At 35.1% G+C, this 14703-nt stretch overlaps 1 protein-coding gene across 3 annotated transcripts in view; it reads left to right on the top strand.

Moving 5' to 3' along the window:
• The window catches only part of SYT1 (synaptotagmin 1), a 563116-nt gene that overhangs the window by 279782 nt on the left and 268631 nt on the right, over nucleotides 1-14703 (top strand). The window lies entirely within an intron of this gene.

The raw sequence follows: 14703 nt of genomic DNA, 5'->3' as shown, positions 1-14703 counted from the left end.
CAAGTTGTCCTTGAGCAATTAAACAGCGGAAATAACAAAACTTCAAACCCTAGATTGTTTCCATGTAACACTGTGGGGTCCATGATTTGGAGAAAATTTTACATTAAAATTTTTTTTTAAAGATGGATGATTAGTGCAGAAAGTAATATACAGTTTTGTCTGGTGATACTCCAAAAATGGATTCTCAAGAGCAGATCCTGTCAAGATCTTTTCATGTTGCTAGGAGAATTGTTACCATAGGAACAATGGTACTAGTAAGCACCACTTACCACACAACGTGTTACCCGAAAAGTAATTTAATTAAAGTATTTTCAGAATTTTATATTGTGGTCTTTTGCAGCATTTGTGTGTGAATAGTATAATGTTAGCCCTGTTTGAGGCAAGGATGGGTAAATTTGTCCACTGACAGATTTTATTGGCTTAAATCCTCACTTTGTTACACTGAAGTTGTGTCTTTCTTTGGCATCTAAGAAAAAAAAAAAGCTTCATTATTCTCAGCTCAACTGTCATTTTTATTAGGGACACAGAGTTGCAGAAGTGGTGGGTGTTCAATCCTGATGGGCTGCCATCATCAAATAAGAAAACACTGGTGCCGCTGCTGATGTAAGTCCTGCCTCACCTGTAACCCAGTCATTTTATCCTGAGTATTATTTTGAAAACACAAAATCAGAACAAGTAGCCATCCTCAGTTTCCTGAAGATATGCTTTTTTTCTCCTATTTCATTAAAAATCACAAACTCTGTTCAAGTGGAAGAGAGCTCCGTGCAAGTTATATTCCTTGACTTCCACCTTTAAAATAATATTTAATAAGACTACATTACACAGGTACTGAGTAGAGGCCCACGGTTTAATGTTCAAAGAATATGCTAGCTCAGGTTACAGAGCTCTCTAAAACCAAAAGCTTGAAGTCTGAATTCAGGACTTAAAATGTTAACATGCTGCCAGAAAACCAATTGAGAAAAGCATTCTCACATCGTGGTTTGAATTCGTGCAATGTTTATGGATTTCTGAAGTACTAAGTAGGAAGTTTTAGAGAGGTATTAAGGGAAGATAAAGCACACTACACTTAACCACAATAGGCTTCTGCTAATGTGACATCCATCACCACTTCTTTGACCTGCCATTTCCTCCTAAATTAGCTCATTTTACTATAGATCAAATTACTTTTCAATTTCTATCAATAAAGAGTGCTATCTATTACAGTAACTATGCAATATACTGTCAAAACACCAAAGTTATAACCCCTGAATTCCAAAGGCAGATAGGAAAGCAGAGTCAATAATGCCAGTGAATAAGGATTATGTATCCAACAACTTACATAAAATATTGCCTTTACGATTTAGAGAATAGAGACAAAGGCCGTAGGACCCAAGTCTCTTCCCTGACATTCCTTAGTGAGACACTGTTTTTCCCACGGCCAGAAGGGCATGGTTTAATTATCTCCTCAGTCCACCCTCGGGTGAGGGAAGGGGGCTTCTGACTGTCTGTGAAAAGATATTTCCAAGAGCACCCAGATCATAGGCAGCCATGGCCCAGGTGGCACAATTCCCACTAACATTTCACTCCTCGTTGTGACTACCACCCATGTATCTTTTACTTCGAAATCTAAAATTAGTTCAAATTCCAGATTGGTGTTTTCTTTTTTTTTTTTTTTTTTTTTCAGATTGGTGTTTTTCAAACTTGCCCTCAGGAAATGCCCATAGTAATTCAAGAAGTACAATGTAGAAAAAGCATAAAGTCATAGAAACCTGAAAATGTTAAAGCCTAACAAGTCATCAATTTTGTTTGCCTACTCTCAACTCTGGAGGTTATTTTCCAGTCTTTGTTTCTAAGGTCCCAAATGATGACACGGCTTCTATTTATTCCCCTTGAAAACTCTGCATCAACATATATTACTGCCAAAGACCTCCCCTAATAGATCAAATTTTATATTTCTACTCATTCTATTCTGTGACTTTTAGGTATGATCCAGAGTATTCCCAAGCTTTGCAGTTCTGTCTTTCAGACTCCCATATATTGGAGGGAAAACCTACCTTGTTATTGTTTTGTTGGGTTTTTTTTTCATGATTTCCTAAAGATTTTCTCTCACTTTTCTGAGCAAAGAACCAATGCTTACTTACATCTTTTGTAATATAATTTTTACAGTCCCTAGTGTTTCTTAGTATAAGATCTTCTAATTCCCATATTTCATTAGATTGCCTCAAAAGACAATTTCATCTTATTCCTTTCATTGTGTTGGCACCTCATTATCTTACCTATTTTTTATATTTCCCACTCTTAATTATATCCTCTTAGATCCTCACAGATGTGTACAAAAGGACTCCTGAACACAAATGTACACATACTCCACACACTATATCAAATTCCTCTGGAGTAGAAACCATGAGTTATAAGTTTATTTGGTGCCTAAAATCACATAGCTAAGAATTTTGTACATAGTAGTTAGTTCATAAATATTATAATGAATTCTCTTCTCACATAGCAAGTTGAAAAAAAACAATCACTTTCCTAAGGCTGGAAAGTTAAATAGTAAGTTCTACTCATTTAGAAAGAAAATATAAAGACTATTTTAGAGAAACTTCTTAAATCAAAAATTATCAGTAAGATAATGAACAAATGAGGTTCAATTAAACTCAACTTTTAGGCTGCTGTATAAAAGCTAGCCACAAATTTATAAACAACAAAACAACCAAAATCCCCATGAAATCTCAGAAGTTATTTTAGTCACATCTGAAAAAAAATATTTCTGCAAACCAGGCCACAGAGGTTATTCTTTTATTAGTGTTTATTTCTCCATTTCAATTACCCTTTCTTTTAATCATTCTGTTTCCTACCTTCTTATAATCATTTGTCATAATTACCCTTGCATGTGTCCTGGCACAATGGACTTCAGTGTTGATTTCATATTTCTTTAGCAAACCTCCTTTCCCAACCTCCATACTTTTTAGACTTTAGTTCAGAGAATTTTAGACTTTTAAATATGCCTAGTTACTAATTACTCCTATTAAATCACTTTTCATGGATATCATCCCTTTTACTACTGATAAGAATTATATTTTTCCTCATTTAATCCATTATAAAAGTAATTATGCAATTATCTGTTTGTCTAATGTTCTGAGTCTTCCTGTAAATTGTAGGCTCCATGAAGAGAGTTTAGTTCACTACTATATCTCTATCTTAACTCACTCCTCTATGTCTAGTATAGTACCTCGCATTTAGCAGTTAGATAGCAAATAATTACTGAACAAGTGAAGAAATGGATGACAGGATGGATACAATTTTATTCTGGTAAATTTCCACTCCCTTAAGCAGCTGATGAACTTATCTTTGTACATCTTTATTTCTTAGTACTCCTTGTATAGTTATGAACTACCCAGGAACAGAATACTAAGTTACCTATGGTTTGTCTATGTAAAAAGAAGAGCTGGTGATATTGCCCAAGCATTTTGCCCTTAACAAAAAACTGGTTGAAAAGAATCTATTGAATTTCTTGCTGAGTCATTCCTACCATGGGAACTTCATTCTCCTAATGGTGAAGCACACAGGACAGGGAAATAGAAGCTGGAGTTGGTTAAATTGTGCTTCATAAAGGGAAAAGGGGCTTGGCATTGAGAAAAAATTGACAGATTTTTCCCCATAATAATAATTAAACAACAAACCAATTAAGTCAAGGATCAGTCATTTGGGTTAAACATCATCATACCGGTTGATATCCAGTGGATGAAACGCTGATATAATTCCCAACATTTTATGTTTCATAGGAGATTTCCGTATTAAATAGGAAAATTCCAGTCATAGTTACTACCTAGTAAACATGCATAATGTTTACTATGTAATTTGATATGTCTTCATTTGTTTTAATGATAGGATCTACACTGTATTTAATAAACTCTGTTCTTTTCTCAATAATTATTTTGTCAATTTACTAATTATTGGTTTCAGACTTTACAGAACAATTTTCAATCTAAAAAGTTTCAAGACCTTATCTGTTCATTTCCATTCTTACCTCAAAGGCTTTAGATGGTAACAAATTCACGTAGTATTACCTAACATGTACTATATGCCTAATAATATGGTACCCAGTTTTCTAAATGTATGAAGCTTTGACCCATTTTCATTAAAAATCTGTCTTTCTAACTTAATTTAGAATATAATCTTTTTAAAAATATACAATTTAGTTTCTTACTTTGTTATATATACATTCAAAAGATCATAATCTCACCTAACTCATCAAAATTACATGTTTATTTTTAACCAATTCATTCAGTGCTTTTAAGCAAAATAATATTGTTCATCCCAAGAACCATTTAGCCATATTGAACCTGAGTTATTTGGGAATTAGTAATAGCTAACAGGTGCATGTGTTCACAGTATGCAAGATGCCATTATCATACCTTGCAGTTTTTATTATTAAATTCACTCTTCTCGTAGCAAAAGCCCAATAGAGATTGGGATCATTATCAACAGACCTATTTTGCAGATGAGTGTGGAAAGGCACAAAGGTGTAAGTAACTTCCCCAACATCACAGACTGAATATATTAAAGTCAAACAGTTGGACTCCAGAGCCCAAACTCTAAACAATTATGCCATGTAAACTGCCTGTCTTTTTACATATCATAGTTTAGGTCCAATGGAAAAGAAGGAAAAGGAAAATGCAAAAAAAAAAAAAAAAAAAAAGGCAAAAAAGAAATAACTACAACAAAACAAAAACTACTTCACATCTCTAAGAGTTTTTAATAATGAAAGAATTTATAACCCAATACATTAACCACACTCCTTGTCCCAAATGTATTCCCACACATAGTCTGCATCTTCGCACACTCAGAACCAACCCTATACATACATCCATATACACACTTTAAAGCACAAAGCAAGTTACAAGAGAAAGTAAATTAATCTTGTGTAGGAAACAGTTTATTACAAGGAACAGAACCAGTACTTGGGTGTTTAAACCATATACCAGGCCTTTTCCTTACATTCTCGTGTGTTCTTCATCCCTTCATAGAAAGTACAACTGAGGCTTAAGGAAGTTCAGTGATTTGCAGAGGATCACAAAGATGATTATGAAAGAACTGGAATTTAAACTAAGTTGAGTCCAAGCCCTTGACACCACCACGCCACAGGGCAGAAAAGATGATGTTTGAGTGGTGTAAAATGCTAATGTACTCAAGTGACTTGTCACAGAACCCAGCAGGAAACACTAAGAACAAAAAACAAACCTGTCTCCACTTTAGCAATTTTGGAAAATAATTAGCTTTAAGATCTGGCTTTGTGGAATGATGCGGTAGAAGAATAATCAGAGCCTGTTGAAATTCATCACAGAAAATTTTCTGGAAGTTTATAGACCTGACATGGGGTTTTGAAGAAATTGTGATAAATGTCTGCAAGGTAAAGGTGATATAAAAACGATATAGCACATATCTACTTAAAAATGCATAAGTCTCTAGAATATAATTATCATTTATAAAATTAATCTTTACAATCATTACCAAAAATTACTATTTAAGCTGTCTACGATTTGTTCCTCTCCTTAGCTAGGCGAGCTAGTATCATACTGATTCTTAACTAGTATTATACTCACTTCTTAGCTAGTATCATACTGATTCTTAACAATTACCTTCTTTAATCTCCTAGCACATAAAAACACGGGCATTTTCCAAATATGCTTTTAGTATTCCTCTGTTTCTGAATTTCCAGATTGCAAATTTAATGAAAATTAAAGACAAAGAAAGAAGCTAAAGTGTGTATTCTTCGTGGTCTTACACCTGTTTTATTCTAAATTTAAACTTTTTCTTAAATCTTTGAGCACTGAAAGTGGAGAAGGGTTTATTATAATGCTCACTGCAATGACTATAACATGGGTTTAGACAATTTTAAGTAGGCTTTGTGAAATTAACCATGTTAAAAGACCTTAAATTGAAAAGTTGGTCAACTAATAGCTATGTTTCTTAAAATAAGTGTTTCGACACCATACACTAGTAGCTATAATATTTAGCTTGAACAGTCCCATCACAATGATTAATGTCAACTGATATAAGGGAACAGGTAAATCTCAGGAGTTCTGAGCATCTCTGAGATTAAAACTCTTAGGATTGATATTTCATGTTAAAGTTTGAGTACTTTTTTGTCAGGATGAGAATAAAACTTAAAACATTTCAAGGATGGATAAGGGAATCTTTATTTGGTGAAGTAGCAGTGAATTCCAATACTAACATATAATTGGTTTGAAATAGGAACTTTTGGTGCCACATCTGGAGAGTAGAATAATATAAGCCACTACAGGTAGTAATTACTGAAGGTAATTGTAATGCAGCTTGAGTGGTAAACATTAATGGGGAGAAAAAAAAAAGATTTCTAAGCAAATAAAATCTCAAACATCAAAAAGACAAAAAGTTTGTGATAAATGGTTCATTTAGGCATGCAGTGCTGTGTGGGCAAAATTGGATTGCAATCATAGCCATTTCAAAAAATGAAAACATTAGGAGAAAAGAAAATTGAGCAGAAATGGCATGGAAATTACAGGCTTTGATCCATTCTGAAGAACCCTTTTTTTTTTTCTTTTTTGAAACATCATCATGAGTGGGCAGCAAACTCTTTCCAATCTCTTGGTAAAACCTTTATGAAAGCCTGGAGACCATGAGATAGAAATAATCAATTCAGGACAGACAATAGAAATACTTTTCAGTGACAATCTTTTTTCCATAAAACTGTGAAAAATTAATTCCACTGTTAAATTGCTATTTGATTTTGCAATAGACACTTTTAATTTAGGGAGAAAGTCCTTCCTGAATCATCCTTGACCTGTCCAACTACAGATCATTTAATAAGCACATGCTTCATGGTAATTAATAAAGAGATGATACCAGTTCACATAAATAAAGAGTATTTATTCCCTGGTGTTATATCATGGGTGCCAGAATCATTATGTGAATAACAATGCACACCTTGGAACAGAAGTGGGCACACTCTTTGAAAATAGATCTTTGGCTATATAAATGATGCTTTACAATTTCCAAAGACCTGCAGTGCTATATCTGTATTTGCAAAAACTTAAATTAGTTCCTACAGCTTTGAAACAGTAATGATCATAGACTTGTTCAATCACTATTAAAATGTCTGTAATTTGATTCTAGGACACTAAGTATTGAAATTACCCATTGGCTTTCTTTATTAAATACTGGTAATTAGTAATTTCATAAGGTTTTTGACCTATTTTGCTAAATCCAGGTTTTTTTTTAAATTTAGCTTTCCAACAATCATTTAAATTAGTTCTTACACATAAAATCATTTTAGGCTATTATCTTTGGGAGAATGTTACATCCTGATGTTAAAAAGGAGAATTATTTGTAAATAAGTATAAGAACATTGCTTTACATTTCAGTAAATAGCAGGTTTAATCTTCTGAGAAGGCTATTTGAATCAGATTTGCAATGCCTGAAGCAAAATCTTGGTTTATTTTCTTATTTTATTTGACTTGACTACATTCTGTTTTCATTAGCATTTTCTATTTGACCTTTGGAGTTATAGACCCCTTCTAATCTTAAAAAAAAAAAAAAGTTAGGGGTGCCTGGGTGGCTCAGTGGGTTAAAGCCTCTGCCTTTCGCTCAGGTCATGATCCCAGGGTTCTGGGATCAAGCCCCGCATCGGGCTCTCTGCTTGGCAGGGAGCCTGCTTCCTCCTCTCTCTCTCTCTCTGCCTGCCTCTCTGCCTACTTGTGATCTCTGTCTGTCAAATGTATAAATAAAATCTTAAAAAAAAATTTTTTTGGAAAAAAAAAGTTATTGTGAAAGAAGAATGTATCTGTTTATGTCTTTGAAAATGACTATTGGTTTTATTGTTATTTTAAAGTATTACTTTAAAAAAGATAGTGCTGAGAAATTTTAAACAAAATGACTGAAATATGGCTTTTTTCTCTCAAAGTTTTTAATCTAACTATGAGTGAAATAGTTTCTTACTAAGGCTTGTTAGCCACATATAATTTCCATAAGCAAAATGACCCATTTTTATGACTCTTCTAAGGCTTTCATGATATTTTTTTTCCAAATTATCTCTGAAGTAGCATAAAATAATTTTCTAAAATAGACTTTCTCTTGAATCACTGCAACACATTTTTTTTTTAATCCCAAAGAGATGAAAATCCTATGGAAATTATCTTTCAAATCTGTCTTCCGATTAGACCATAAATTGTGTAAGGACCCATGTCTTCTCTCTTGTTCACCACAGGATCTTTAGTGCCTGCCACCATTTCTGACACTTGATGGCTATTTTAATACATTCTTGTTGAATAAATCAATCAATTAGAGTGAATGAATGGATGAATGCTATGAATAAGTGTTCTGTCATTTAACCCAGACTAGGCCATTTTTAACTGAGAACTAAGTCATAAAGGGAAGTCTAGATGAACTTGAGGAGGGAGGGCATGGAAAATAAGATGTAACACATGCAGAGGCACAGAAGTGAGAAAGAGCATAGAGCAGGTAAGATTGAAGGGAAGTAATCTGGAATGGCTAGAACATGCATTGAAGTTGTGAAGTAATGCAGAATATATGTTGAAATGTTATTTTTTATTTTCATCTTAACACTTTCTTCCCAGTAAGTAAACCATTTCTTGCCCTAGAGAGATTTCCTTTCCAGGGAAGAAAAGAGAAATCGCCAGAAGTCAATAGCACTTATTGTTTATTTTTTGAAGTATATTTTATTGGAGTATAGTTAACATATGGTGTTGTATTGGTTTCAGATGTACAGAGTAATGACTGAACAGTTCTATACATTACTCAGTGTTCACCACGAGAAGTGTAGTCACCATCAGTCACCAAACAATGTTATTAGAGTCTTCTTACTGTATTCTCTATGTTGTACTTTTCATCTCTGTGACTTATTTTATAACTGGAAGTTTGTACCTCTTAATTTCCTTTATCTATTTCACCCATCTACCTAACCATCCCCTCACTTTTTATTTTTGAGAAGACTATATACACACTGAAGGGATATACTTAGTATCCAGGAAAAGGAGCATAAAGAAAACATGCTTTTTTAGAACAAAGATTCCTACTCCCCAAGTATGGAACAGAGAAAAGAAAACCACCAGAGTGAAAAACTCTTTGAGAGGCCATGCTGGCTTTGTTGAAGGGCATCATATATCAAGCTAATAAGTCTGAACTTGAATTTGAAGAGAATCAGCCATCCATGGTTTTCAATCAAAGGAATTAGACATTTGTTTAGAAATTTTATAAACATCACTATCATAGTAATAGAAATTTGGATTGGATAGCAACAAGAGTAATGAGAAGTCAACCAGGTATGGGCAATAGTGCCATCAAGAGATGATGAGCTACACCCAAGATTCTAAGAATAGAAAGGAACTGATGATTTGAGAAACATTTAGGATAAAGAATCATCCTGATTGGATGTCTCCCTGGTTTCTGGTTGGCCTGAGAGCAGAAGTGGGGGAAAAGAGTGGAGACACAGAGGAAGATATAATGTTATCATTTGTTAAAAAAAAAAAAAAAAAAGAATATGGAGGGTGAGCTGTGAAGAGAAGGGAGAAAATGATTTAGAGCTCAGAACAGAGGAATTGGGGCTCATTGGTGTAGTTGAAGATTGAGGCATATGTATGGCCCAGGAAATGTGCGGAGAGCAAAAGGGCTGAGAATGCAACTCTGTGTGCTCAGGGAGAGAAGTGGCTGAGAAAGAGTGAACAGAAAGCTAGAACAACAACAGAGAATGATACCCTGAAAATGAGCAGGAAAATTCCAAGGAGTGAAATGGCTACTCTGTCAGAGACTGTGAAAAACTAAGGGTAAGGGCGCCTGGGTGGCTCAGTGGATTAAGCCGCTGCCTTCGGCTCAGGTCATGATCTCAGGGTCCTGGATCGAGCCCCGCATCAGGCTCTCTGCTCCGCAGGGAGCCTGCTTCCTCCTCTCTCTCTGCCTGCCTCTCTGGCTACTTGTGATCTCTCTCTCTAATAAAAACTAAGGGTAATAAACTTTGGAAGATTTGAACCAAAAAAAAAGAAAGAAAGAAAGAAAGACTTGGCAAAGAAAATGGATTTTTTAAAATATTGTGTATGACATCTTAGAGATACATTATATAATTTGATCAGGAGAAGAGAGAGACCCCAAGGACTCTACATGGGCTTTAGGAGCAAGAAAGCTGAGCGATCTTCATCTTAATGTTGCTTCATGGGGGAAATGTGAACCGTTTATACAGTAGAGGGTAGGGAGGGAAAGCAGAGGAAAAGAGTTTGAAGAGAAAATAAAGAAAAGATAAGGGCATGTTGTCCTCTGGCCGCAAAAAAAGGCAGAAAAGGGCAAAATGCAGACAGACATGGAAGGGAAGGAAGTCAGAATTTTATGAAATCAGAATCATTTCATGTCTTTGTAGAGCAGGAAGAAGTGGCTGAAAAAGTACAAAATGTCAAGGAAATTACTGCCTGCTTGCCTCTATTTATCTGGGAGAAAAGAGATGAGAGAGTACTACTCCATTATGTGAGGAATGATCTATTTTCATGTAATCTCATATTATCTAAATATCTATCTATTACATCTCTTCCGTGAGGAATGATATAAAGGAATCTCTATTATATGAGAGAGGAATTGTCTGAAGAGAGTGAGGACACTATTTGGAAGACATAGTTTGGAAGTGAGCATAGTAAACATTTGAATAACAGAGTGGGAGGGGGAGCTGATTGGGGATAAGTGGAATGATTACACAGTAATTTCTGCCAAGAGCAAAAAGCTTTCCTTTTGGGTCTAAACTATGGAAGTTAATTTACTGATGGTGGATTATAAAAAGCAGGGAAAAAAATGTATAAAGGAGAAAGATAAATTTAGACCTAGGAGAAAACTAAGATTTCATCCAGCCATACTACTCTCCTCCATTTATACACAAGGTAACGCAACAGCCTACAGGTCAAGGAAGTTTCCCAGAACTCAGTGATGACACTATATTCCAGCCCCTTCCTGCCATACAAGTCTTACCCCTGCAGCTGCCTCTTGACAAACGGCCTGCATTCATACCTTGGAAAGATCTACCAGGGAGCTTTTTTTTTTTGCAAGATCGGCAGAGCACGCAGAGCCTGGCAGCCACGAGCACAAGCTTTTAAAGCCATCATTTTCTCTGGATCTCTACTGCCTGTTTAGTTTTCAGGACCTGGAAATGTTTGCAGCTTCGAGCACCCTAGTTATTAAGTATTTAGACACTTAATTTCACAGGTGGACTCTCATGATTGAGTCCTTAAAATGAGATATACCTCAATACCCACATTCTTGGGGAAGTTTTACTCCTATCATTGTTTTAACAAATGCAGGAATAATTTCATGAACAGCTTACTAAAGCTTCTGGGTGATGGGACATCACCTGCCTTTTGAATACAAGATCTTGGGCCATTATTTTCTCAACAAACATGTTGCCTGAAATTGGCTACTGAGCAACAACGTCACTTAATTTCTGGCATGAAATGGGTTTCCCAAATTGTATTACAGGTTGTGTTTTTGCTTTTGCTTTTCATTTATCCCCGTAATTATAAAATGTTACTTTCTCCACCTCTACCCTTCCCAATAAGTACCTAGTGCACCCTCTTTTTCAAACCTTTTAAAGGGGAAAAAATATTAAAATATTTTTTAAAAAGTAAAATATTGCATTTTATAAATACAAATTTCCAAAGGATAACTGCTTTCCAGTTTGCACTACACTTAAATCCAAAAGAAAAACTCAGGATTTTAGAAATACTAAGGAAGCTCCAATAGATCAAAACAGGGAGCCTACAAAACATTTCCATGTAAGGGAGAAAGAAGTATTTTGGTGGCTCAATATCATGGGATTGTTAATCATAAAAGAAAAATCTCCTTTGTTTGGTTTTTAATGGCTGAAGTAGCATGTAGCTTCCCCCAGGCTTACGACTCTCCTTATTATAAGAGAGTTCAAGATCTGCAAGGCAAACTGCTTTTGGACAGTAAACCACAAACACCTATTTCCCAAGTCTGGATCCATGCCTCAATACAACGCATGAATTACAGGGCAGCAAATTCACAGGAAGCCTGACCCGGAGAGGTGGGATGAGGTTTCCAGCCCAGGGTCTGAGGATGAACAAATTTACTTCATTTATCAGGTTTCTCAATTTTTGTCATCTGGAAAATGGAAACTTTAAATCAGACAGTTCTTACAATCCCAACAGTTAACAGGATGCCAACCAGCCCAAATTCTCCTGGATTCAATCTCAAAAATAAACCTCCACCTCTGACCACCTTTCCTCAGAAATTATGGGCAGGGGAGGACCCAGGAAATATGCAGGAAAATTCTGTTCTGTTTCACTATCTAAAAGAAAATTGGAGCTCTACCTTTCAATGGTTTATAGACTACCCTAGTGCATGTATGTTCTAGAATGGCTATGATTAAAATTCAGTTGATGAACAATAGGGACACATTAATTTGACTAGAAAGATAAACATAAGCCAGGAAAAGATAATGTGTTTTACATTCAAATTATCCTGCTTTAGGGCAGGTTGATTCAAACTGTGCAGCATTGGTAATCTTTCTTTTACGAAATATTGTTATTTTCAAAAGCTTTCACTTCACTGGGTGGAATTCACAGATAAGTTCTCTGGCACATGAAAAATCATTCAGCTTTCATCACAGTTTCTTAGGGAATTTGAAAGGTCAGAGGTCTTTACTTAAAATGAGTCACCATGGTGGTACTATTTTTCTGTGGTCTACCCATGTACTCAATTAGACATCTGAGGTTCAGAAATGAAGTCAAGTTGAATGTTTGTCAATTGAACATAAATGAGGTACCATCTATAAATTACATGCTAATAATATTGTCTCTATTTTACAGTAAGGGAAAATGATGTTCAAAAGGATTAAAGAACTTATAAAGCCAAGCAGATTTTAATTGGCAAATCTGAGAATTGAGCCCTTGACTTTATAAATTTCAAGTCGGGTGATGCCCTCACTGTATTACATGAACTTTAACTACCTTCCACTAATTATTAGTATGAAGCTTTCCTGAGACTTGTGAGCTTCTGTTAATTCTACCCTGACTCATGGTTAAATTTCTATGATGTTAAGTCAGAGTTAAAATGTTCTAAAGGACATTAAGAAGCCATGAAAGAGCTAAGGTTTGAGAAATTACCAAAACAAAGCAAAAAAAACAACAACCAAACAAACAAAATACCCTATAATTTTTAGATTACCTCAGTGTTACATTGAAATAATCGTTAACACTTCTTAAGTGCTTGCTACACTGTGCTAGGAATTTAACAAATAAAACTACTTATCCTCAAAACAAGTCTATGGCATAGGTGCAGTTTTTCTCTGTCTTTAACAAATGAGGAATCAGAGGTAGAGAAGTGACGTATCAGGTCACACAGCTAGTTCTATTCTGGAGCTAGGCTATGAAGGGAAGTCAGACTCTGGAGTCTTTGCTCTACATCACTCTGAAGTAACAGGAATAGGGAGAGAGATCATAACATTCTAACTAATGAGTACTTACATAGTACACTTTCTTAGAAAACAGGAGAAATTCTGTAAAGTGAAGCACTGAGAAAATACTCCTTTTGGAGCATGTGATACCAAAATGGTGACAACGGGGAGAGACTTTGAAGTGCCTTGAGCAAGAGACACTGAAGGCATATGTTTTCATAGCTTCACCTGAGGACTTAGGAAGACAAATTCAGAAGCAAAAGCATACAGATTTGGGCCCTTGGAATCAACATGACGTTCCTGCTTCTGTGCCACTAAAGTTATATTGTATGCTGAGAGAGACTTCTACAAAGAAACCTCCCCAAAAGCCAGGAAATTTTCTTTACTCCCAGATAAAAGAGCATATAGCCGTGGCACCACAATCCCACTCCTCTGAGAACCTAGGCTCAGGATCTGATGAACAACAACAAAAAGATAAATATTTGACAAAATGCCGATTAAAAATTTTAAGTATACTATTATCAAGTTAGTGAAAAAAATAGATTGCTGTACTTGAACTATGTGCTATCTTATTGAAGGACATACTGAAGAACTATATCCATTGCCATGGAGGACCAGACAAATCCAAGAAAGATGGGAATAAAGCCCAATTGCTCATTTTCATGCAAAGTGTTATTTTATCAAAAATAAAACAGAATAGGCTGCCAGGAGGGATTACGTAGTAGCTTCTATTTCTGAATATCAGAAACGGTGCCATTCTTCTTTATTAATTAAAAATTCAGACATCTAGATGTAGGAACTCTCCTGTTTCATATAAAAATCCATATTCAGCAATAATTACTGTCTCTAAGGCAGTAACAAACCGAATATGACCGAATTTCCTTATTGACATTATCTTCTTTTAAAATTCCTTTCTTTTCATCTAGGCATCAAATCAACTGTACATATTTTGTTTAAATCTATGAATAATTTAGTAGTGTCCTAGATTCACAGGGCGATGCCTCTAAATAATACAAATTGTGTTTTAAATGCACTTTATACATCAGGACAGAGCCTATCAGAATTATGATTCCACTATTGCACTCTTTTAAAAAACTAGAAATATCTAGTTTAGCTTTTAAAATGGGTGTTAAAATGGAACAAACTTTTCTCTGGCAAACTTACTGGTGACTCCATTGCAGAAAGAATAAAAACCCGTTTTGAGTACTCCACCTTACTGAGTAGAATTTCTAACTACAATTCAGTGGGAGTTTGATAACAATTACATATTTTGGGTGTAT

This window comes from Meles meles, chromosome 7 (genome assembly GCF_922984935.1).
Source record: "Meles meles chromosome 7, mMelMel3.1 paternal haplotype, whole genome shotgun sequence".
Taxonomy (NCBI): domain Eukaryota; kingdom Metazoa; phylum Chordata; class Mammalia; order Carnivora; family Mustelidae; genus Meles; species Meles meles.
Note: the sequence above shows the minus strand (reverse complement) of the source record. Positions and strands in the feature narration are given on the sequence as shown.